The sequence below is a fragment of the Eretmochelys imbricata genome, chromosome 5 (genome assembly GCF_965152235.1).
Source record: "Eretmochelys imbricata isolate rEreImb1 chromosome 5, rEreImb1.hap1, whole genome shotgun sequence".
Taxonomy (NCBI): domain Eukaryota; kingdom Metazoa; phylum Chordata; order Testudines; family Cheloniidae; genus Eretmochelys; species Eretmochelys imbricata.
In genome coordinates this window covers 45,588,194-45,613,213 of record NC_135576.1, presented here as the reverse complement: position 1 = coordinate 45,613,213, position 25,020 = coordinate 45,588,194, and the positions used below count along the sequence as shown (strand labels likewise).

Here is a 25,020-nt window from a genome sequence, read left to right as displayed (position 1 = left end):
TGTACTACAGGGGCACAATTTTGAATGTTCCTTTCAGTTTCAGGCTACATCACATGCTCCAGTCTTGAACAGACACTGCACTGAGATGGCTGCAAGTGGAGTCTGTGACAAAAAAGCTTGATTAAATTTCTGAAATTACCATCTGTGTATCCAGTGTTGTTTCCAAGATAAATCTTTCAACTTCCTCATTCTTGATCTGCCAAGAAAATAATTTATTGGCCTTTTCACCCCTTTCATATACAAGTGCAGTTGAGTGTAGCAACTGCTTACAGACCTGATTCTCAGCCAATTTGTTACATTCCTCCCAGAAACCATTTATAAATTATCAAATATTAGAGAAGATTTTCCAGTAGGGCAAATAACTGAAGTGTTTCACCCTTAGGAAAATGTCAGAAATAACTGTTCCCTGGCTGTCTGCACTCCTTTTCCCATTCCATTATTCATCCAGCAGTAGCCTCCTCAGTTTTTCTCCTCAAAAGCACAATACAAGTGGTGTGGAGTCTTCTCTTCTGCAGCTATTGCTCTCTGAAGGAGCTATTCTATATTTCTGGGCTTCATTAATTCTCCATCTCTTTTCAAAGCTTTTCTCTAAACATAACTTTCTCCCTTGCCTATACCACTTAATTTCAGTCTCCCGCAGCTTTCATGTTCCATTTTAACTTTATGGGGCAGAAGATCCTCGCCTACAATCTGGGCCCTTTGCATCTCTCAAATTGTGCAAAGGGGCTGAAAAGCAGGTGGCTCTCCTCAGCTGGAGATTCTCCTGGCACAAGGGAGTCTCCAGTGAGAAGAGCTCTGTGATATACCACCCACTGGGACTCCATAGAACAAGGGATATGTTGAGTTCAGGGACGGGCAAGAAATTGGTGTATCTGGAGGACAATGCGCTCCAGTAATCCACAGAGGTGGAAAGCCCTTTAGCACTATATCCAGTCAGTGTAGATAAGAGCAGTCCCTAAATTGTACTAGTCTGTGCTAAGTCTGGTGTAGAACTGACCCCAGGATAACAAAGGTGAAACTTACTCCCTTACAGTCCCCCTTCCTACAGCTGCACCAATTATTCAAAATTATTCAGTGAATAATTTCTCAAACTATTGCTGTGTAAGCTTCTTTACAAGCAGTTGACTGAGTTTTCTGTAGTCAAAATTAAAGCTCCTTTGACTGGACTTACAGGTCACATGGTATGTTTCTGTTCCTTACTTGAATGAGTATTACTCTTAAATGGAGTATTCTTGTGGCTCTGTTGATCCCAGGATATTAGACAAGGTAGGTGAGGTAATATCTTTTATTGAACTAACTTACGTTGGTGAGAGAGACAAGCTTTCAAACTTACACAGAGCTCTTCTTCATGTCATTCATATAACAAGGTTTCAAGTGTGAGTAGTTTTCATTATTATAAATTTGAAATTCTCTTTTTATGTCAATTTTCTAATGAGTCTGTGAATATTCCTACCAGACAAATATTTGCAAATATTAGTGGGAAGTAAACACAGAGAGGTAGTGCAGATGAAACTTCAAGACTGTAATGTAGAGGGTTAATTGTTTTAGTGCAGCAGTCTGAAAGTAAAGCCACAATTGGTGTCTGCCTAAATAAGGAACTCATTGGGAGATGTTTGTACATAAGGTTCAGAGAATGCAAAGGCTGAAATCATGAGTAAGTGGAGAGTGATTTTGTTCCAGAAATTCAAGAGTGATGCTTTCCTTCTCATGCTCTGATCTCTGATCTAGATGTGTGATGCAGAGGGAGGCCAAATCACTGGACCTTATGGAGCCATGGTTGGGGAACAACACAAAGAAGATAGACAGATAAGCAACCATGCACCTGAAACCCTCATTGGTTATAATGGTTCTTTCTAAATGAGGATAAAAGGTGCTTTTTAAAAATATGTTCGCTAACACATTTAAACTAATACATTTTAAAACATTAATGCAGACAGGGCACATCTATACTATAATGTGTTAGTTGAGGCGAACCCTAGAGGGGAGCCTAAGGTTTGCCTCAAGCAAATAATCTTGTCCACCTAAACATGTTATAATATAATTTGCCTTGTCTACCATAGTATTTTAAAAAGTGTTAGTTAAAATGTTACTTAACATATTTTTGGAAAAAAATACCTTTACCCTAATCTATACAAACTCTATTAATGGATTCATAGATTCCAAAGCTAGAAGGGACCACTATGATCATTTAGTCTGTCCTCCTATATAACACAGGCCATAGACCTTCCCCAGAATAATACCTAGACCAGTGGTGGCCAACCTGTGGCTCCAGAGCCACATGCAGCTCTTCAGAGGTTAATATGCAGCTCCTTGTACAGGCACCGACTCCGGGGCTGGAGCTACAGGCGCCAACATTCCAATGTGCCGGGGGGTGCTCAGGTTGGCCACCCCTGACCTAGAAAAGTAGTTCTCAAACTTTTTTTTCGTGGACCACTTGAAAATTGCTGAGGGTCTCGGCAGGCCACTTAATGATCATAGAATCATAGAATATCAGGGTTGGAAGGGACCCCTGAAGGTCATCTAGTCCAACCCCCTGCTTGAAGCAGGACCAATTCCCAGTTAAATCATCCCAGCCAGGGCTTTGTCAAGCCTGACCTTAAAAACCTCTAAGGAACGAGATTCCACCACCTCCCTAGGTAACACATTCCAGTGTTTCACCACCCTCTTAGTGAAAAAGTTTTTCCTAATATCCAATCTAAACCTCCCCCACTGCAACTTGAGACCATTACTCCTCGTTCTGTCATCTGCTACCATTGAGAACAGTCTAGATCCATCCTCTTTGGAACCCCCTTTCAGGTAGTTGAAAGCAGCTATCAAATCCCCCCTCATTCTTCTCTTCTGCAGGCTAAACAATCCCAGCTCCCTCAGCCTCTCCTCATAAGTCATGTGTTCTAGACCCCTAATCATTTTTGTTGCCCTTCGCTGGACTCTCTCCAATTTATCCACATCCTTCTTGTAGTGTGGGGCCCAAAACTGGACACAGTACTCCAGATGAGGCCTCCCAATGTCGAATAGAGGGGAACGATCACGTCCCTCGATCTGCTCGCTATGCCCCTACTTATACATCCCAAAATGCCATTGGCCTTCTTGGCAACAAGGGCACACTGCTGACTCATATCCAGCTTCTCATCCACTGTCACCTCTAGGTCCTTTTCCGCAGAACTGCTGCCTAGCCATTCGGTCCCTAGTCTGTAGCGGTGCATTGGATTCTTCCATCCTAAGTGCAGGACCCTGCACTTATCCTTATTGAACCTCATCAGATTTCTTTTGGCCCAATCCTCCAATTTGTCTAGGTCCTTCTGTATCCTATCCCTCCCCTCCAGCGTATCTACCACTCCTCCCAGTTTAGTATCATCCGCAAATTTGCTGGGAGTGCAATCCACACCATCCTCCAGATCATTTATGAAGATATTGAACAAAACCGGCCCCAGGACCGACCCTTGGGGCACTCCACTTGATACCGGCTGCCAACTAGACATGGAGCCATTGATCACTACTCGTTGAGCCCGACAATCTAGCCAGCTTTCTACCCACCTTATAGTGCATTCATCCAGCCCATACTTCCTTAACTTGCTGACAAGAATACTGTGGGAGACCGTGTCAAAAGCTTTGCTAAAGTCAAGAAACAATACATCCACTGCTTTCCCTTCATCCACAGAACCAGTAATCTCATCATAAAAGGCAATTAGATTAGTCAGGCATGACCTTCCCTTGGTGAATCCATGCTGGCTGTTCCTGATCACTTTCCAAATGTTCCTGATCTTTCCAAATGTTGTTTGTACAATTAGCTAACTATCATAAAGCGGTTTGGGTAAAAGCACTATATAAAAAAAAATAATTAACATTTTTTGTTCTACAAATAAAAGCACACAACTCATTATTTAATATCAGTAGTCTTACCTTTCTAATGCGATGGATGTGCCCTCTCTCCCCTGCTGCGGCAGCCCCCGAGCTGGGGTTGGGAAGGAGGGGGGTCTCCCCCGCCACGGCAGCCCCCAAGCTGGGGCCATGAAGGAGGGGGGTCTCTCCCTCTCTCCCCCAATGCAGCAGCCCCCGAGCTGGGGCTGGGAAGGAGGGGCATCTTTCCCCCACCCCCACCCCCCACAGCAACCACAGAGCTGAGGCTGGGTAGGAGGGCCATCTCTCCCCGGCAGCTGCAGCCTTGGCGCTGGGAAAAGTCGTCTCGTTCTCTGGCCACCGCATCCCTGCATGTCCCAAATTCCCCCCGCCCTCTCTTCTCACCCCACTGCCCCCTTCCACATACTCCTTATTCCCCCCAAAGCCACCACCTCACCTTACATGTGCGTCTTCTCCATGCCTGTGCAGCTCCACTAATTAGGTGGGTGGCTCTTCATTCTCTCATGTGCGACTGTCCAGGTGCGCACCTTAGAGGGAACTATCCACGGACCACATGAATGGAGCTTGCGGACCACTGGTGATCCATGGACCACAGTTTTAGAACTTCTGCTCTAGGACATGACTATATGTGTACTGTTTCTTTAAATCTGCTTCAGAAATCCAGGCAGGGGAAGGTTTTATGCATGAGCTCTACCGTGAAACAGAGAGAGAGAGAGAAAAACTTTAACAATAACTCTGTTTTCTTATTTAATTAAGCTCCTTTTTCAGTACTAGAAGAAAGTGACTCTGATATCACATTATCCATGATACTGATTAACAAGCCTGTTAGAAGACACATCCTTAAAAATGATACAAAGGAAATTTCAGAGTAACAGCCGTGTTAGTCTGTATTCGCAGAAAGAAAAGGAGTACTTGTGGCACCTTAGAGACTAACGAATTTATTTGAGCATGAGCTTTCGTGAGCTACAGCTCACTGTAGCTCACGAAAGCTCATGCTCAAATAAATTCGTTAGTCTCTAAGGTGCCACAAGTACTCCTTTTCTTTCTACAAAGGAAATTGTAATTCTAATATTTACTCACATTATGTACAAGATTATACAGCAAAGAAAATTGAAATAAAAATGCAATATGTGGAAATCATGTTACTAAAAATTATCTTGCACAGACATTCCCAACCTTTTTCATAGTGTGGGCCACATTTTAATACACAGATTGGTGGATCACCTTCCGTTTAAAATCCCTATTAAGGCTGATTCCCCACTCTGGCACTTTGAGTGCAGAAGGTGGGGGCCCATAGATGCTGCCACCACCCAAGTGCAAAAAAAACCCTTTGGACCCAGGAAGGCACAGTTGGGAATTCCTCCCTGTGGAGTACCCTCAAGCCCTTTCACCGCCCCGCTCCCAGGGAAGAGCTGAGAAAGAAAACAAAGGAGATCAGCTGTTGCCACCAGCTAATTAAACCACATATGCACAAACCTCTTAGGACACAAAAAACCCAATCCTGTTTTTAAAAAAGGTAAATTTTATCAAAAACAAAAAAAAAGAAAATACATCTGGAATGTAGGCTATGGCTAGATTTTAAAAAGAGTAAATATAATAATTAAGCATCAAGAATGGATTTTTTGAAGTCCAGCTTAAAGGCTACAAGCAAAACAAAAGCACCCGGGGTTAGCACAGAGGAGTCCACAAGCCATAAAGAAATAAAAGGGATAAACCTAATCACTTCTTCCTAAACATTCCCTGATCTTCCATATCTGGGGTTTCAGATAAATAGTTTCAAGGTATGATCTGATGATTTTTCATACGTGGTTTAAAGCTTCTTACAGCATAGCTGCTCTGTGTGTCCTCTCTCTGGAGAACCACAAGAGACAGACAAAGGGAAAGTTTTTTCCCAATTTTAAAAAGTTCTACCATTCCCATTGGCTCTTTTCATCAGGTACCCACTCCCTTCCTTTCACCTATGGGCTTTTTTAACCCTTTACAGGTAAAGCAAGTAGAGAACAGCTACTAACAGGGATTTTGTAGCTAACTGGCTGGCTGAGTGTCCATAAAAGGGAGCTACCCTCCCCTTCATTTATCACAATCCCTATGGCAACTACAGCAAGGACATGAAAAGGTAACATTAGAAAAGTATTTAATATAATTTTAGCTGTCTTTTAATGCAATTTAGCATTTGAAAATAAGGAGGAGTCAGCACCATGTGATAAGCCAGCTCTCCACAGACTATCCACCAGTAGTTGTCCATGGATCGCAGCTGGGAACCTCAGATCTAGTATATTTGTCCCTGCTAATGGAAAGTTTTGCTATGGAGAAAGCACAAATACTTTAACTTGCATAAATCACTCTTAGATGTTATGAACTGACTTCTACCAAGGCGGTATGGTCCAGTGGGCTAGGAGTCAGCAGATCTGGGTCTATTTTTGGCTGTGCTACCAACAGGCTGTGTGGCCCTGAGCAAGTCATTCCAACTCTCTGTTTGTCGGTTTCCGCACCTGTAAAATGGGAATAATGATACTTATCTGTCTCTGTAAAAAGTTTGGAGATCTCTAGAGGAAGAACATTGTATAAAAGCCAAGTACTATGATTATTGAGCCTGGACATCTCACTGTGCTTTGCACAAGTTGGAAGTGTGTATGGCTTCCTGTAAATATCTTTGAGAATAAATTAATGACCCTTAGCATTCTCAGCCTTATTTATCTTATCAGATCCCATTCCCAATTCCCTCTCTAAAGGAATGAAAGGAAATCTGTTAAGCCAAGCCATTTCATTGGGTTCTTTCAAAAATATTACAATACTATTATAGATGATTTTTAAAAGTACTTGGGAAGTTATAGCACTAATTGCCCTTCTACTCTGTGTTCAGAGAGGCGAAAGTCCCGGCTTACTGTGGAGTCCAGTCCTTTAATTTCCACAGTTCTGTGCTGTAGAGTTCTCACATTCAGTGCTCCACAATAGAGTTTAACTCTACTACTCAGTACTTCAGTCCAAACAGTTCCTATGAGTCAGACAGAAATCCTTTTCTCTCTGAGGGTATGTATGTAGTACAGCAGCACAGCTACAGTGTGCAGCTGTGCTGCGGTAGTGCAGCAGAGTAGAGACTTTCTTCATTGCTGAAAGGGGGTTTTCCATTGATATAGTTAATCTACCTCTCCAAGAGGCAGTAGCTAGGTCAACAGAATAATTCTTCTGTCAACCTAACTGCTTCTACACTGCAGGTTAGGTCGACCTAACCACATCACTCAAGCGTGACATTTTTCACAGCCTTGGGCAAAGAAGCTAGGTCAATCTAATTTTTAAGTGTAGACTATACCTGAGGCAGTTAACTAAAAATTCAACTTTTTTCATTCTTAAACTAATTTCAATGATTTGTTCTCATATGAAAGAAATATAGAAAAGAGAAAACCGGAGAGAAAAATATCACTTCATACTTTTGTACAGTTCTGTTTCAGAACCTGTGCTAGTCTGAACTCTGTCTTGCACAACAGATCAGATATGCTTTCTTACAGAAGCTCTCTAGGAAAAAGCTTTCTGCTATATGTATAACTAGTACCAAAAAGGAGATCAATCTCGCAGCTGCTAACCAAGCTGAAAGTGGCAATGGATTTCCTTTCAAACTTTGATAAAATGTTTCCCTGACAACTCATGAAAACCTCTGAAAAACATACTCTTTAGAGACGATTTTGCTTATATGATCTATAATGTCCATGGTTCTCTTTCTCTCTTTTTATCAGCAATGACTGTTATATAAAATCAGGGAGCTTGATTCACCCCTGCTGGTACAGGGAATGAAGAGCACGCCGACCTGCACCGATGGGGTCATTCACCACTAATGGCGAACAGGCTGTATTTATACTACCTCCTTCCCCTGGGTACCCTCAGGGAAGAACAGTTGTTGCCCCTTTTGAGCCCACATGGTTAGCCAGTATTCACACCCTTCCAAAGTTGTTTCCATTAGGAAGCAAAAATTGATGGTACAAGACAGGCATTTCTTTGGTGCAATCCTGTTTATTTACAAAGAATTACACAAAATCTTATTTCCCTTTGGGAGTGGTGCACAGCTTTCTCTCCTCCCTGCCCCCCCCAAAAAAACCTGATTGGCAGGAGGGAGAAGAGGGCAGCACGCCCTGGATTTCTCACTATAGTATCAACTCCTATTATGGGGGTGGGAATTGCTTCAGATACCTGGGATGGCTGCAAGGGATTGACTATGAAATGTCTGGTTCCCATTGGAGCAGATAGGCCTCACTCCAGAAGAGAGCCTGATATGTGGTCATGGGAGGACTGAGCCCCACTGGCACATGGGAGTACCACTCCAAAACAAAGACAAGGTATTAGGTGTGATCCACTAGATGGACGCTGAACAGAGGAGCAGATGCTGGGGAGTGGGAGGATTTTCAGTTGGAGCAGCACTTGCTCCAGCAGGCTAGAGAAGAGGAGGGAGCTCAACTGAGCACAGAGAGGACAGACATGGGGACTCAGCACCCACAGCAGCCTGAATCAGCCCTGATCCATGCAGCAGAAGCTAGGAACAGCACCTGAGTTCACAGAACACTCTGACTTCAGAACTGGCCACAGGCGCTGACTTTTGGTTTTGCTGGTGGGTGCTCCATGCCCACTCTGCCCTGAGGCCCCGCTCCTACTCAGCCTCTTTCCCTGAGGCCCCCCTGCCAGAGTGCTTCCCACCAGGGGTGAAAGTAATTTAAAGGACTTATCGTATGCCGGAGCCCTGCGTGGGGGTGTGGCCTCAGCTGGAAGAGGTGATTTAAAGGCCCCGGAGCTCTGGCTGGGAGCCCTGGGGCCTTTAAATCACCCTGGAGCTACCAGCGGCAGAGGCGGCTGGGAGCCCCGGGGCTCGGGGTGAATTAAAGGGCTTGGGGCTCTGGCCACCGCAGCGCTCCAGGCATTTTAAATCCCTTCTGGAGCCCAGCTGCCAGAGCCCCGGGGCTGTGGCAGCCGGGCTCAGGTGGGGATTTAAAGGGCCCGGTGCTCCGGCCACTGCGGGGAGCCCCCGCCCGAGCCCTGCTGCCAGAGCTCTGGCGGCACTTTAAAGGGCTTTGGGCTCCCCACAGTGGCTGGAGCCCCGGGCCCTTTAAATCCCTGCCGGAGCCCTGCCGCCTCTACCCGTGGCAGCGGCAGGACTCTGTCGGTGCTTTAAAGGGCCCAGGGCTCCCTCCAGTGGCGCTTTAAAGGGCACGGGGCTCTGGCCGCCACAGAGCTCCGGGCATTGTAAATCCCTGCTGGAGCCCTGCTGCCTCTACCCGTAGCGGCGGCAGGACTCTGGCGGTGCTTTAAAGGGCCCAGGGCTCCCTCCAATGGCAGGAGCACCGGGCCCTTTAAATCTCCGCCAGAGCCCGGCTCCAGCGGTGCTTTAAAGGGCCTGGGGGTCCTGCCACTGCAGGGAGCCCCGGGCCCTTTAAAATGCGGCCCAAGCCCCGCTGCTGGAGCTCCAGAGTTGATTTAAAGGCCCCGGGGCTCCCAGCAGTGGCAGGAGTACCGGGCCCTTTAAATCACCACTGGGGAAGCCAGTCCGGTCTGGCATGGTGTACCAGACTGGACCAGCTTACTTTCACCTCTGCCTCCTGCTCACTCCTCTTCGCCCCCTCCCTGAGTGCCTCCCACCTACCTCTTGCTCCTTTCTGCCTCTCTTGCCTTAAGGGTGAGTGACTGGGGGAGGGCTAGAGAGGAGAAAGCACTTGGGGCCTTGGGGGAGAGCCAGGGCAGGAAGAGGTGCAGCATGGGCAGAGCTATGGGGGAAGAGATCGAGTGGGGGCAGGGCCATGGTCTGTGAGTGCTGAACATCCCCTATTTTTTTTCTCTGGATGCTTGAGCCCCTGAGCACCCATGCAGTTAGCATCTATGCCCGGGGCACAGAGTGGGGTGGAAGGTGGCAAGTCAGTTCAAGGTAGAGAGCATTGATTTGTCTATCTAGGCATGGAATACTTGGTGCATTGTATTATTGGGGTCTGCCCCTAGTATTGACTGGTGTTTGCTGTAACTCACATTAGGTGGGGTGATTACCCTGGTAGTGACTGGGGCTTGCTCCCTTCAGATAAAGTATTACCCTACTGCTAAGTGTGGTGTCTGGCCCTAGGGTTAACCCTTGCATTCCCAAAAGAGGGGTTGGTGTGCAGTCAGATACTGGGGACCTGGAATATTCCTCCACAGCCCCTGGGGGATCCCCTCCTGACATCCTGAACACACTAGACACAAACAACAGCAGAAAGTTTCCTTGCTCACAATTTCCAAGCCTGCCTTTCTAGTGAGTCCTGTGCCCTAAGGAGCACTCTCTCTCTCTCTCTCTCTCTCTGCCTTTTTTCGGGGCCATGCTGACAACTGCTTCTCTCGCTATCTATGGGCTCCGGACTCCTCATTGTATTTATCTATGGGCTGTGTGGTTCTTACACACACAGAGCTTGCCAAACAAGCCCTAGGCCCATGCTTTTGCAATCTGTCCCTGTGAAACAGTTGCCATGTGGCCCGGTGCCTTCGGGGGTAACTTCTATTGTATCAGCTATCATTACAGAAAAACAACAAGGAGTCTTGTGGCACCTTAAAGACAAGACTAACATATTTATTAGAGCATAAGCTTCCACAAGACTCCTCGTTGTTTTTGCTGAAACAGACTAACACGGCTACCCCTCTGAAACTTGTCACCGTTACATAAAAGGGGCCCAATTGTTTAGCCTGAATGAAGGGTGGTTACTAGCACACCCCTCATCTTTAACCAGGTCTGTGATTGATGGAAGCCATTAACAGCTTCCAGGCAACACAGCTGTAAAATATGGGTTAAAGAAGCTCCTGGGAGATGTGCTAAGTCAATACATTTCATGGGTGCCCTGGCCAAGCCTCAGATCCTTTCTCTCAGCAGCACCAGGAATTTCAGACTTGATCTTGTCACTACTTTGCACTGCTGTGACCAATTCTCCAGACAGACTTTCACTGCTGGGGGCCAGCTGCCTGCGAGCAAATCAATCTCAATGTTTTTGTTGCATGAGCTAATCTTTCTGTGCAAATAATTACTTTCTGTGCAAATAATTTTATGTCACAAATGAAGATTATGCTTAGGGTGACGAGATAGCAAGTGTGAAAAATTGGGGAAAAGGGTGGGGGGTAATAGGTGCCTATATAAGACAAAGCCCTGAATATTGGGAATGTCCCTATAAAATTGGGACATCTGGTCACCCTAATTATGCTTCCTTCAAGAAATAGCAGCAGAAGCAGTTGAATTCTCAGGGAACAAAGATCTTGAACACAGTGTTTCAAACTTGAGTGCCTAAAGTTTAGGACTGGAATTTTTAAAGGGGGATAAAGGGAATTAGGTGCCCATTTCAGTTGGGAGTTGGGTGTCAAACTATCATATGCCCCCTTTGAAAATCCCATCCTAGATGCCTTTATGACCTGATTTTCAAAGAAGCTGAGGACTTACAATACCTGTTTAAATTGCAGAAATTAGTACCTGTACAAACTAGACAACTTTATTCAAGTACCTAAATATGGCTTTAGGTGCTTAACTTTTGGCACTCAGGTTTGGAAATTTTGGGAAGAAAAACCCTCAACATATGCTACAGTGTAGCAACAAAATTATCTGTAAATAGAATGTTTTCTCAAAGTCTTTTGGGAAGTAACAGTAATTCTTTAGGTTTCAAAGTAGCAGCCGTGTTAGTCTGTATCCACAAAAAGAATAGGAGTACTTGTGGCACCTTAGAGACTAACAAATGTTTTAGAGCATAAGCTTTTGTGGGCTACAGCCCACTTCATCGAGAAACTGCTGAGCTTGAATTAATATGCAAACTAGATACAATTAACTTGGGTTTGAATAGAGACTGAGAGTGGCTGGGTCATTACACATATTGAATCTATTTCCCCATTTTAAGTATCCTCACACCTTCTTGTCAACTGTCTAAATAGGCCATCTTGATTGTCACCACAAAAGTTTTTTTCTTCTGCTGATAATAGCTCATCTTAATTAATTAGCTTCTTATACTTTGTATGGCAACTTCCACCTTCTCTGTAAGTGTGTGTGTGTGTATATATTCTTACTATATGTTCCATTCTATGCATCCGATGAAGTGGGCTGTAGCCCACGAAAGCTTATGCTCTAATAAATTTGTTAGTCTCTAAGGTGCCACAAGTACTCCTGTTCTTTTAGGTTACAGAGTAGCAGCGTGTTAGTCTGTATTCGCAAAAAGAAAAGGAGTACTTGCGGCATCTTAGAGACTGACAAATTTATTAGAGCATAAGCTTTCTTGAGCTATAGCTCAATTCATTGGATGAATTCAGTAATTCTTTAAACATGGAGCAAGGCATGAATTCCTTGCTAAAGTTTCCCTATTTACCACACTGTGCATATCTTTCAAGTTTCATCTAATGATCTACAGGACAACCCTTTACACTGTTTGATTACCTGCATTTCCCTTCCCCCTACTTTCATGCATCACTGATTTCCTTCTACACATCATTAGGTCATTTCGACTCATTCAGAATGGCATTTGACTCCCCATATTAGAGGCAGAGAGAGAAGTAGTACTCTCTGATCACAAAGAAAGAAACTGATCCAATGGCATGGGAGTATCATGAGCACTATTCATAAAGTGCCTAGTTCTGGTCTGTGAGTCAGCAAGCAGAATTTATTGTCTACAGTCAACCTACCATGCTATATTTGTATTTATGAATACACACATCAGAACTTGATGGCCCAAGGCTTATGTTCTCCTGATATGTGCAGAGCTACCATTAAGGTGTGTATCAGAAGGGGAATATGTACCTAGGGTTTTTTCTGGAATGGTTAATGAAACAGCTTTCTTTTCTCAGTAGTAATTCCAACTTTGAGCACCAGAGGTAGATGTTTTCCCAGAAAACATCCAACAAATATTCTCTTTTTTGATCATCACTCTCCATTACACCGCATTGAAATCTCTAGAGGTATTGGCCACCAATAGGATTATCCAGCTGCTGCCTCTCACTACCTTGAAGTCAGGTAACTAACTAGCAGTTCACGTTATCTGCTTACCAGAATCAGCACTAAAAACAAAGCAATGTATACAGAAATTTTCAGCTTGAAAGCAATGATGTAGTCATTTTGTTAAATAAATTCCTGTGTGTTCCTGTTTAAGCAGCAGTGTAATGTCCAGAAAACTGACTTTGCAGAAAGGGATGACAGTCACAGTAGTTCCTTACTAAGCACTTACCCTGCAGCAAGCACAGAACTACCATGATAGAAGCTTCTTTGCTGCAGTTACTGCCTGAGTTGCTAATAGAAAATGGTTACTAGTGATTAAAGCCCCAGAAGTTGGATCAGGGCTGGGTAGCAGTATTTAGAAGGCCCTGTTATGGGAGTTCAATTCCTGCTTTAATTTTTTTTTTAATTTAGCTGAGAGAGAGGGGTCTCTGTTCCTTTTCCTTTGTCCCTTTGTCCCTTTCCTTTGCCATCATGTAGGAAGTTACAGGTGGGTGTGAGGGCTAGGAGCTGCAGAAGTAGGGAAGAAAACAGGTCATGATTGGGAAGTGTCCCCCCTCCACAAGAAGCATCCATCAAACCTGATGCTAGGTGGGTGTTGGAGTGGGAGTGTGCCTCTTGCTTCAGCAACTGGAGGTGCAGCTCATGTAAGAATATCTGCAGTCCCACCCTAGGTTTAATCTATCTTGCCCAGCTACAAATAGCACTGGAGACACAGTGATGCAGGTTTCAGTGCAGGCTATACAAACCTACCCGGAATCCTGGGTACATAGTCATGTGATTAGCCTGCCCCAGGGGCCATGCCACTCCGTCTTCACTGCTATTTTTAGCTGTGCTAGCTAAATTAAAGCTAGGGTGGGTACACCTACGCAAGCTGCAATCACACCCCTGATTTCAGTATGAAAATGTGTGTGAGAATTGAAGGATACAGTTCTACTACTACAACAAACACAATCTGCATTTTATGGCAATAATTAATGAACCCACGTAATTAATACAACAGAAATGTAATAGCCTTATGAAAAGGGAAGCCTAATCCAAGTACAATTTTATAAATTCTAGAACAGGGATGAAAATATTGTTGTTCTTTTGCTGAGCCATAGTAGGTTTTAGGGGCGTTGCAGTTCAGTTTCTATTTTAGGCCAGAAATCAGTGACTTGGAGTCATCCATTTTTTTAGTGTATTATGTTTATTTAGAAAATGTACAGAAATCCTGTTTCCTGGAACAGAGGTGGTAACAAATAGCACACAGCCAGCTCCCCCTTGCAGAAACTGTAGCAGGGCACCCCTGCCCTGTTTCCAGAAGCAGTTGTCATACACCTCATCCCTCTCCAGGCCTCACACAAGTCTAACTTCTTAAATTCTGTGGTCCTTTTCTTTCCTCAATCCCTTCATTTTTTTACCTGGCAAACCTCTGGTTCAAGGCTGTTCACCTAGCCCATATGGCCTAGACAGGTGACCTGGGCATCTGTACTTTTGTACAGCTGCTCTGTAACACAAAGGAGCTTCAAGGGCCAGACAAATGAGTGCTTTAAGCCCCCACAATGCCCTTACAACTCTTTAGGTGTGGTTACTACATGGCATCTTTAGAGCTCTTTCTTTGGGGAGTTTCATCCTGACTGCTTATACATCACTGACCCCTAATGTGTAAGGCATTAGTGCCTTTGATCAAAACAATATACAGCAAGTTATAGTGTAAGTTATAATGCTCTTTTTGGGAGGTGGTGGCCAGCTCATCCCTCGGCCCGCACCACTTACCGCAACCCCCATTGGCATGGAACAGCGAACCGCGGCCAGTGGGAGCTGCAAATGGCCGAACCTGTAAACGCTGCAGGTAAACAAATCATCCCAGCCTACCAGCGTATTTCGCTGACAGGCCATATGCCAAAGGTTGCGGATCCCTGCTCGTTACCTATTCCTCTCTTTTCTCCCCTGAGAAATATCCCAGACTGACAGGTAATTGTTATAATTGAGAGAACTGAATGATAAACAAATGGTATCTTATATTTTCACTGAGAACATTAAAAACAAAATAATTTCACATCACAAATGACATTAAACTGATTAAAAATAGAACCATACAAAAACTATGTACTGCATGTGACAAGGAATTTCCAGTGGAGACTTAATTGTCAAGGTTGCTGACTTTCACTTTGAGTGATGCCTTACAATATGTGTTAAATACTTACGCTAAACCTTGAGTGGTGCCTTATAATATGTTACTCTGAAACTGTTATAATATGTGCTAACTACTTATGCTAAACAATCTGTTCCACTTTGCATTTTACTGTCATGCTGGGATTACCTTTCCCAGACCTGAAGAAGAGCTCTATGTAGCTCAAGAGCTTGTCTCTCTCACCAACAGAAGTTGGTCCAATAAAAGATATTACCTCATCCACCTTGTCTTTTGAATTTCCAGCAAGTTGTCCTAGATACAGGACCAGTCTCCAGAACAAGCAGTCCATGCCTCTTCCTAATGCTGAATGATCATGGGGCAGAACAAACAAGCCCAGTAAAATAAACAATCTGGGTTCTCTTGCCCTCCTCTCCCTACATTTCCCTCTACCCTACCCTACAACAACTGCTGCCATCCTATCCTCTGCTCCTTCCGAGCTGTAGCTCTTTCCTTCTCCCATTTCTCCATACCCTCACTTCTTCTTCATTTCCCTGACACCACTGTCCAATTCCATTCCCTACCCATTGCCAATTGCAGTCCCCTGTCCTTGTATATCCCACTGCCAGTATCAGTTCCCCCTTAATGCCAGCACAGAGCAGTTATTTAGGATTCACCTCAGCTCTATCTGGTCTGGGACAGTGCATGTATAACTGTCAGATCAGTGCCATTTATGTTGTCATCTGAGGGGGATATAATCCCTTCAGAAGCAGTTACCTCCCTGGGGTGGGTAAGGTGTTATGTGGAGAAAATCCCTTGTAGGAGCCAAGGAGAAAAATAATCTCTTGGGCCTTTAAGAGATTCCAAATGTCTCTGCCTCCAAACAGCCCCAAGATTGTTTTCCTTGTCCCTGCTCCACTGGGTTTGGGATGGGCAGGAGAGATGGAGTCATAGCTCTAGGGATCAGAGGAGAGAGAGGATGTGAGTATTAGGGCATTGAGTCTTTGTGTGTGACAGGGACATAATGTGATTTGTGTGTGTGAATGGGAAGCAGTGAGTGTGACTGATGGATTCTGTGATGGAGAAAACAAGTTCTAAACTGAGGAAGTGGGGAAAAGATTGGGGGTATGGAAGAGAGAGGAAGAAGGGATATATGAAAAGAGACTGGAAGGGAAGGGCTTCAAGCAGAATCAAAAGAACATGGGTGAAGGTAGGAAGCTAACACTAAGACAGAAAGAGAGGAAGGGGAAAGAATGGGATGGAACGCAAGGTAAGGAAAGAAGGAACAATTAATGTATGTAACTGAAAAAGTATATATATTATCATAAGAAGATGCCCTCTCCTGCATATACAGTAACTTATCCTTAACTATAGACTCTGTGGAGTTTGCCACTGATATAGTAGACTTCTCTTTATGGATTGTTTTGCTAAAGCAATATATTTCTTGGTTGGGTGAGACTGATTCATTATATCTTTAAAATCATGTAACATTACAAAGCTGTCAGATCTAGGGTTTGTTCTATCCATTACCATGTCAATTACTTGTCATGCCTGCTCTGATAGTGCTGCATACAAGGGCACAATTATAGAATATTCCTTGGATTATTGAAATTAGATTCTACACAGTTGCATAAAGGACAATACCACCTGCTAAACAAACTGGTACTTGCTTCACTTGCAAAAATCTTTGTATTTTATTCCTAAAAATACAGTATATCTACTGGGCCACAAAATGAATATACTCCGGCAGTGCAAATGCGCTGAAAAGCTGCTCTAAATGGGGCAAAAAGAGACTCTTCATTAAAAATATCATTTTGTTGTATATTATGAATGTACTAATTTATGCTTGTTTGTAATGGTCCCCTAACAGCTATTCTGCCCTCCAGGAAGTGCTTGATCTCAGCATGTTCTGGCCAATACCCCCTTATATGCCCTCTACACAAACCAACAAGCAGGGCAGATGCATTGGCTACAGAGTTTTCCATCCAGAGGGCATCCAAAATATATTACTTTGTGCTGACCTCTGGCTAAGGTTTGTTTAATGGTGCACTTTAATGTTGAGTTCAAACATGGTCATGGGAGGTCCTTTTGTAACACTCTTGGGGACCAATACACGTTTAATGCCAAAGATGCATTTAACATGCATGAATGGCCTTTAATCAAACAGCACCCTGACCTAGTCTGTTTTTACCCTAAAATGTAAGCAGGGAAGAATAAAGGTTTACCTATAATTGCATTGGTGCTTCCTCATTCCCCCAATTTGAACATCAAATGAATTTATCATTTCAACCCCCAGCCTGATCCAGTGTGAAGTTATTCTAATAATTGATGGCTCCAACTGGCAGTCAAATGAATATTTTAGATAAAAGTTTCTAAAGAAAAATAAGTGATAAAATTAAATGTCTACCCATCAAATCCTAGGCTTAAAAAAAAAAACCACACCATATGATCCTGTCTCTAAATTACTGGTTTGCACTCCATATTGCATAATCTATGCTGGATCCTTGTCTATTCATTTTTTTTCTACTATGTTAGTGGCTCACATAACTGTCAGTTCCTGGCAATCAAAAAGATGCCCTCATACACTGTCCCCTATCCCCATTCCAGGGCTTAGAAGAAGGCTCAAGAAAAAAGGACTCAAGGCTTGGTAGTTAATTATATAAACTATCACACTGATCCCATTTTCAAGTATCCACAGAAATTATTAATTTCTATCATTCACAACTCTATAAATCCCATTGGAGAATGGTATTGAATTTCTATACCAATCATGCCCATATTAAATGATCTTGGCCTGATTGTACTCTCATTTACAACAATGAGAATCAGGAGTAACTCTGTTGAATCAGACCCTATATGTCCATGCTGCTGCCATACAGTACACCTATATTTCCAAAACTAAAGTGCATTATGGAACTAATTACAAATAAAATTACAAAGCACTATGGAATGATGTTCTTAGCTTTCTAAATGGAGAGTGCCAAACTGATACCCAGTGTCCACATCATGAGTGTTGAAATCCCTACAGGTAATTTTTCTTCATTCTCTCCATATATTAGCAGACTGAGGAAGACTTCTACCTGCTTGATTAGTTTACACTGTTTGAATATATATATATTTTTTTATGTGATAAGCCAACCTGGTTAACTATTCTCCTGTGTCTATTCTTCCTTATACAGTTAAATTTATTGAAAGACAATTCCCACAGTATGTAGATGCAATGCAGTGCAATCTTTTCTTGACCCTGCCAATTTGTGCCATTGACCTGAACAGACCATTTTTAGGGTAACTCGTTTTCCATGTTAATAATAAACCCAGTCTTGCTCTCATTTGAGTCAACAGCAAAACTCCTCTTGACTTCAACAGGAGCAGGATAAGGTCTATAATCCATAGTTTGTCTGTTGAGATTGTCAGCACAGATATTAAATTGGTGGTTTCTGTGTTGTAGAAGCTAACTGGCTACTTCATATAGGCCACTGAACAGCCACCTTTGGTGATCAGTAGGATCAAAACAATGGTAAGTAGGTACAGATTAGAACCAATGGCCTGGAAGTGAAAGTTCCATATTCCAGTCTTTATCAAGCCTCCAAGCTATCCAAGATTATGAAATTTCAGCAAATCTTGGCAGGACTATTGTAACAGTATGTACCTGGGACAGTCATGAAAGCCATTCAGAAGCTTTGACTATTCCAGAATAGAGCTACCCATCTTTTGAATGAGATGAACCTCCGCTTTCTGCACTGGCTACCAGCTGACTAAATATTTTTAAATCAGTAAGTACAGATAACTTGCATGCAAGGGTCCTAAAAGAGTTGTCTGAGGAGATCTCTGGTTCACTGATGTTCATGTTTAATAAATCTTGGAATATTGGGGAAATTCCAGAAGACTGGAAGATTGCTAATATTGTGCCAATATTCAAATAAAGTAAACAGTATGACCTGAGAAATTATAAGTTAGTTAGCCTGACATCAATCCCAGACAAAATAATGGAAAAGTTGATTATGAGATTCAATCAATAAAGAATTAAAGTATGAGAATATAATTAATGACAGTCATGAAGGTTTTATGGAAAATAGATGTTGTAGAAAAAACCTGATTTTATTTTGATGAGATTACAAATTTGGGTGATAATTGTAACTGTATAGATATAATACACTTACCATTTAGTAGAGAATTTGACTAAGTACTACATAACATTCTGATTAAAAATTTAGCACTATACATTATCAGCAAAGCACACGTTAAATGGATTAAGAACTGGCTAACTGACATCTCAGAAAGTGGTTGTCAATGGGGATTTATCACTGAACAGGGACGTTTCTAGTGGGGTTCCACAGGTATTAGGCTTATTCAACATTTTCATCAATAAACTGGAATATAAAATCATTGCTGAAAAAGTTTGTGGATGACACAAAGATTGACAGAGTGGTAGATGATAATGAGGACCAGGTAGTCATACAAAGCGATCTCGTTCACTTGGTAACCTGGGCCCATTCAAACAAAATGCATTTTAACACAGCCAAATACAAAAGTAGTACATCTAGGAACAAGGAATGCAGGCCATACCTACAGAATGGGGGACTGTGTCCTGGAAAGTACTGACTCTGAAAAGGATTTTAGTGGTCATAGTGAACAAGCAATTGAACACGAGCTCCCTATGTGATACTGTAGCAAAAAAGGGTTAATGTGATCCTTGGATGTGTAAATAGGGGAGTAGTAAACAGGAGTAGGGAAGTGATTTTATCTCTGTATATAGCATTGTTAAGATTGTTATTCCAATACCAACACCAATCACAGTATTGAAATACTGTGTCCCTTTCTGATGTCCACAAGTACATTGAAAAATTGGAGAGGGTACAGAAAAGAGCCACAAAAATTATGCAAGGAGAAAATTACATACTGTGTGGGACATAAAGAGTTCAATCCACTTAGCTTATCAAAAAGAAGACTGAGAGGTAACTCGATTATGGTGCATAAATTCCTTCACTGTGAGAATATATAGAGTAATAAAGGGCTCTTTATTCTAGCAATGAAAAGCTTAACAATGACTAATGGCTTGAAGTTAAAGCCAGACAAGTTGAAATTAGAAATAAGGCACAAATTGTTAATAGTGCAGGTAATTAACCTTTGAAACAAACTTCCAAAAGAGGTGGTGGATTCTCTATCTCCTATTGTTTTCAAATCAAGACTGGATGCCTCTCTGGAAAATATACTTTAGTTAAACAAACTTTATTGGGCTCAATAAAGGGATAACTGGGTGAAATTCTAATGCTTGTGTAATACAGGAGATCAGCTTAGTTGATCTAATGGTCCTTTCTGACCTTGAAGTCTATCTCAGTTTTTTGAAAACCCATACTTGATGTAAATGGCAAAGTAATGGCATTAGGTGGGAAACATGTATACTTTTTCTCAATGATTTTTACATCTATTTGTCTGTTATTTTCCTTTATGTCTTTATTTGAGCTATGTAAAAAGGCAACAAAAAGTGATAAATTTTACAAACGTAATCTTACTTAAAATAGAGCATACAACACCTACACAATATATAGGGTCAGCTCTTCCATTGGCATAGATTGTTTTAGCCATATTGAAGTCAATGGAGCTACACAGTTTACACCAGTTGAGATTTGACCCATGATTTTTAAACCTGGCAATGCTCCTTCAAAATATTTAAAGAAACACATCAGCTTAGGGTTCCAGTATAATTATCTGTCTTCCCTCCCAAAATGAAGATTGCAAAATGTTATGAATCTGCTCTGCACCTACTGAAATCTGAATGAAACCCAGTGAGTCTAAGTTTCAGACCAGTGATTAATTCAGGATATTAGGGAGATATTACAGAATCTTATAAACTTTTCATCTTCCCAGGCATTTTGACATGTATTTCTTGTTAAGCAAATATTTTTATACAACTGTGATTGGGCAGTCACCCCCCCCCCCCAGCTCTGGAGGGGTTAATCTAGGCAAGAGGGACCAATTAGCCATAGACAGCACCTGAAGGGGAGATAGGATACAATGAGGTTTAATTGGGGATGAAGTTCACCTGGGCAGAAACAGGCAGGGCTTCTAGAAAGCCAGGCAGCTGGCAACAGAAGACTGCAGTAAGAAAGTCTGTAGTCATATACTCTGGTATAAGGTGGGAGAATATGAGACTGAAATTGGAGTGTGGGAAGTAGTCTATGGAAGGAGTAGTGAAGTCTAGGAGCATACAGAACTGAACTGCTGGTTTGGGTTGGATTGGAACCTGGATAGGGGGTGGGCCCAGGTTCCCCTGCAAGCCACTGTAGGAGTGGTGCATTCAGCACAGTAGATGTGGAAACTGCCTGAGATTTTGTGGAGAGAGACTCTGGTAAGACCCTCAGGAAAGGGAGGATGATTCTGACCTGTCTGGAGAGCTAAGCCACAAAGGAGAGACACTGCAGCTCTTCCCCCAACAAGAGAAGAGGGGGCTGCAGAGAGAGTGACTGAGCCAATGGGCTGAACAATTGCACAATGGGGTGTGGGGAGTGAATTCCCCCAATGAGCCATGAGGAGGCACTGCTGAGCAGTGAGTAGCACACTCTGTTACAATGACATGTATGTTTAATATCTTTTATTTGCTTTCCAGATCAGATATGTAGCTATTTCTAATAACAACACCAGCAATAACCCATCTAGGCTGCTTTGAGAATAAGTACTTAATATTTTTTCCCTCTTGACCAAAATCATCATGTACTTTACATGATGCACTTAGCTGTAACCCTGGAAAGGTGTCATTGTACAACTTGCCTGAGCAATTAATGTGGGTGGCCAATATGTAATTATGAAGATATTGAACGACAATTTAGAAAGCTGAAGAATGTGAAGGACAGCTATTTAATTGCTTAGGAGACAGCTAATTCTCTAGCTGAAGTGTCATTATTTAAATAATGCCTAGGTGTTCAACAGGTATCTACATAATGTAGATGTTGCTAAAGGAAAATTATGGCAAAGCCATGAGACATCTTCATCCAATTAAGACAGGCAAGTCAATGTGAGTGATGAGGCATTTTTTTTTTTTTTTAATTTTCAATTTAGCCATGTACTGTAGTTATGGCTGTCATCTTTCATTGCTTCATTTGTCATTTTATTTTTGGAGGCATGTGAGTTGTGCTTTGTTGCTCTTTTAAAAAGACATGAACAATATAAAGTAACAATATCTTGAAAAACATTAAAACAGAAATCTAGTTACATCAGCGACCATAATGGTTAAGAGTATAGCTATATGAAATCTGAAGCATCAGAACTTGAGATTGAATGTGGACCAAAACAGAATAGGCATCACCTGAGGTTTATCATGTGTCTTGTGGTGATTAAGGCTTTTCTTAAAGCCTTAGACCCTGGAGGGTTGTGATTAAGTGAGATTGTCAGCTTCCATTTGAAAAAAAAAATTCTATCTCTCATGGTTGCAGAAAAAGGCTTGAAAACATGATGGAATTGTAACTTTAAAGCTCAAAAACTGGAAGGCAGATTAAAAGATCCCCACTTGTCCCCTAAATGATTTTTTTACGACAGTGTTGTGACTTCGGGGCATTACTGTCAGGCGCTGTCTCCCCTGAAGTGGGAGTGGAGGTTGGAGCTAGATCTGATGGGATTACAATTGGGCCACGGACTGCACAAATGCTGTCTGTAGCGTGAGTTAGGTCAGTTTAACTGCATCACTCAGGGCTGTAGATTTTCACATCTGTCTGGCACCAGTGCAATGCCCATTGATTTTAATTTGAGTTGAACCACAACTGAATACAAAACTCACATGGCTGGCATTGCCTTGAACTGCTTAGTCATCCTAGCCTTGGATTGAATACCTATGTCAATGTAGACCGTTTAACATTTCTCATGTAATTATTAAGCAGGTAAAGTGCTTATTAGCACTTCTTAAGCTGTCTTTCCAACATACATGTTTAAGTTTTGTCTAAAAATATGAATTTGATAAATGCATTTTCCAAGCATTTCTACACTGCTTTAGTAAATGTCCCTTTTAAAAAAAAAGTCTAAACAGTTCCTGATCAACTACTAAACATTTCTCAAATGCTGTGTGTACTTCACAGGAAGGGACATTGGAGTGGAATTTCAGGGAGCTGCAGAAAGTGCATGGCTGTTTTATTTTTATCTTTATTTAGTTTGCAGATAGGATAAGAAGTTTTTAAGATGCAATTATACTTTGGAAAGAAATGATGTAGTAATGGCATCTTCTGACTTAATACATTTGCTGTGTACTAACAGCTTTTGAACTGCAGAATACCTACTGTTGTGTGCCACAAAAACAAAACCTTTTTCAGGTTAATTTTTTTCTTGCAAACAGAGCAGGCTGAATTTGGAAGTCAGAAGTCATAAATATGGAATTGCATAATGCTATTTGTACAAAGTCACTTTTTGGAGTAGACACACACGTTAAAACTCTCCTATGGGGAGTTCAAACCTATGTGAGGTGGCTGTGTGTAAATTTGTATGGGGGATGGGATTGTATTTCTAGGGGAAAGTGGGTATTAGGTGTATACACTTCAACTGCAGTGTGACCGGAACTTTACAAACTAAAATTTTGAACTTTTTTAATGCTATGTGTGGCTGGGGAATTTGGAAAAGAGGTGGGTGCAGTCTGTTCCAACCCATCTCTCACAGACTCCCAGAGTACAGAATGGTTTGGTAGGAGTGTAGGAGTAAATGCTTGGGGCAAAAATTGAACTAAATTGCTACGCAGTGGCAGAATTGTGTCACACTGCTTGTTAAGTAGCTCCTTCTCTAAATAACACAACTTATGCAAGAGCTGTCTGACCCATCAAGGGCTCTTTCTTTTCCAGGAAGAGAGAGCCATCCCTCTCCTGATTAGGTAAAGAAGCTAACCTATCCCGCTTACTGAAGGTTCAGCAAATAAGTCGGCTGCTTTACTATTTTAGCTTTTTAGGAGATGCTTTGTCTTCCTATTTTTTTAGGAATACTTTTCAGATGTGTGATGGATCCAAGCAGGATCTGAGGTTTGGATAGCTAGTTTTTAATCCCATAGCTTTCCCTGACAGTAGCAGTAGATATGTTGATCCAACTCTGGCCTAAATCTGTTCTCCTGTTGCATTTTGGTAGTTATTCCCAGCATGAAAACTGGAGCACTGAGTGTCTTGTTGAGCAGATGTGCTTGTTAGGGGACTTCAAAGAACCTTGGCATAGAAGCATGAGGTTTCAATTGCTGAAACCATGTGAAATCAAAATGACAAACTGGCCTGCTTTCAGGCTTTATTGCTAAAACTTGGGACAAAGTTGCAAGCTTAAGTTGGTCTATCATTTTGAATGGAAACCATGTGACTGTTTCACAGAACTTCAGCTGGAAACCAGGAAAAACTGTGTGGTTAAGTTGGAATTTCTGGACTCTTGTTAGTTTAAATTCCCAACAGCAATTTGTTTTCCCCACATGGAATTTTCATGTTTTTAAAATGTATGGTAAAACTTAATTTAACTAGTTGACACTTTCCCTCTAGTTCTCATGAGACAGGCTTCTTTTTAAAACAACTCTTTGTTTAGTAAGTTGCAACAAGTTTACAAATCATTTCCATGTAAACTTATGGAAGAAAATAGTTATAGTGATCGTTTTTTCTTTAGAGGAAATGATATAGTGATCTATTTAACAGGTTGTTGCCATATTACAGGGAGCCTCTTTATACTATCCAGGATGTGGTGTTTCTGGTGGCTTTTTAAAAATTTATTAAATTGAGTTAAACTGACTATTCATTTATCAAATCTAGTGTGTATCAAATGTTGGCATTAAAAAAATAATCAGGTGTGCTGACTTTTTTTGCAGGTTAACATACCTCATCTGAGTATTGAATGAATGGTAACCAAATAGTTAAGTACCTCTTTTTTGTCTGTGTCTGCGTTGTTGCTACAAAATTTGTTTCCCTGTGTAGTGGGGCAGTTACCCCCTCCTGAAAAACAAGGAGAAAAGGTAGGCTGATTGGGAAGGCAGCCACAGCTGGGGCCATGCCCAATTAGGAGAGAGCTGGACCTATAAAAGGGCTGTGAGCCAGGGGATGGGTCAGTCTCTCTAGCATTGGAGAGAGATGGACCTAGCTGCCTGAAGAAGCAAAGT

The 25,020-nt window shown here is 42.2% G+C and overlaps 1 protein-coding gene across 1 annotated transcript in view; it reads left to right on the top strand.

The window, feature by feature from the left end:
• The window catches only part of SCAMP1 (secretory carrier membrane protein 1), a 131,155-nt gene that overhangs the window by 3,533 nt on the left and 102,602 nt on the right, over positions 1 to 25,020 (top strand). The window contains exon 3 of the mRNA XM_077817002.1: positions 5,843 to 5,974. The gene's annotated coding sequence lies outside the window, so the exon portion shown is untranslated. The remainder of the gene's footprint in view (positions 1 to 5,842; positions 5,975 to 25,020) is intronic.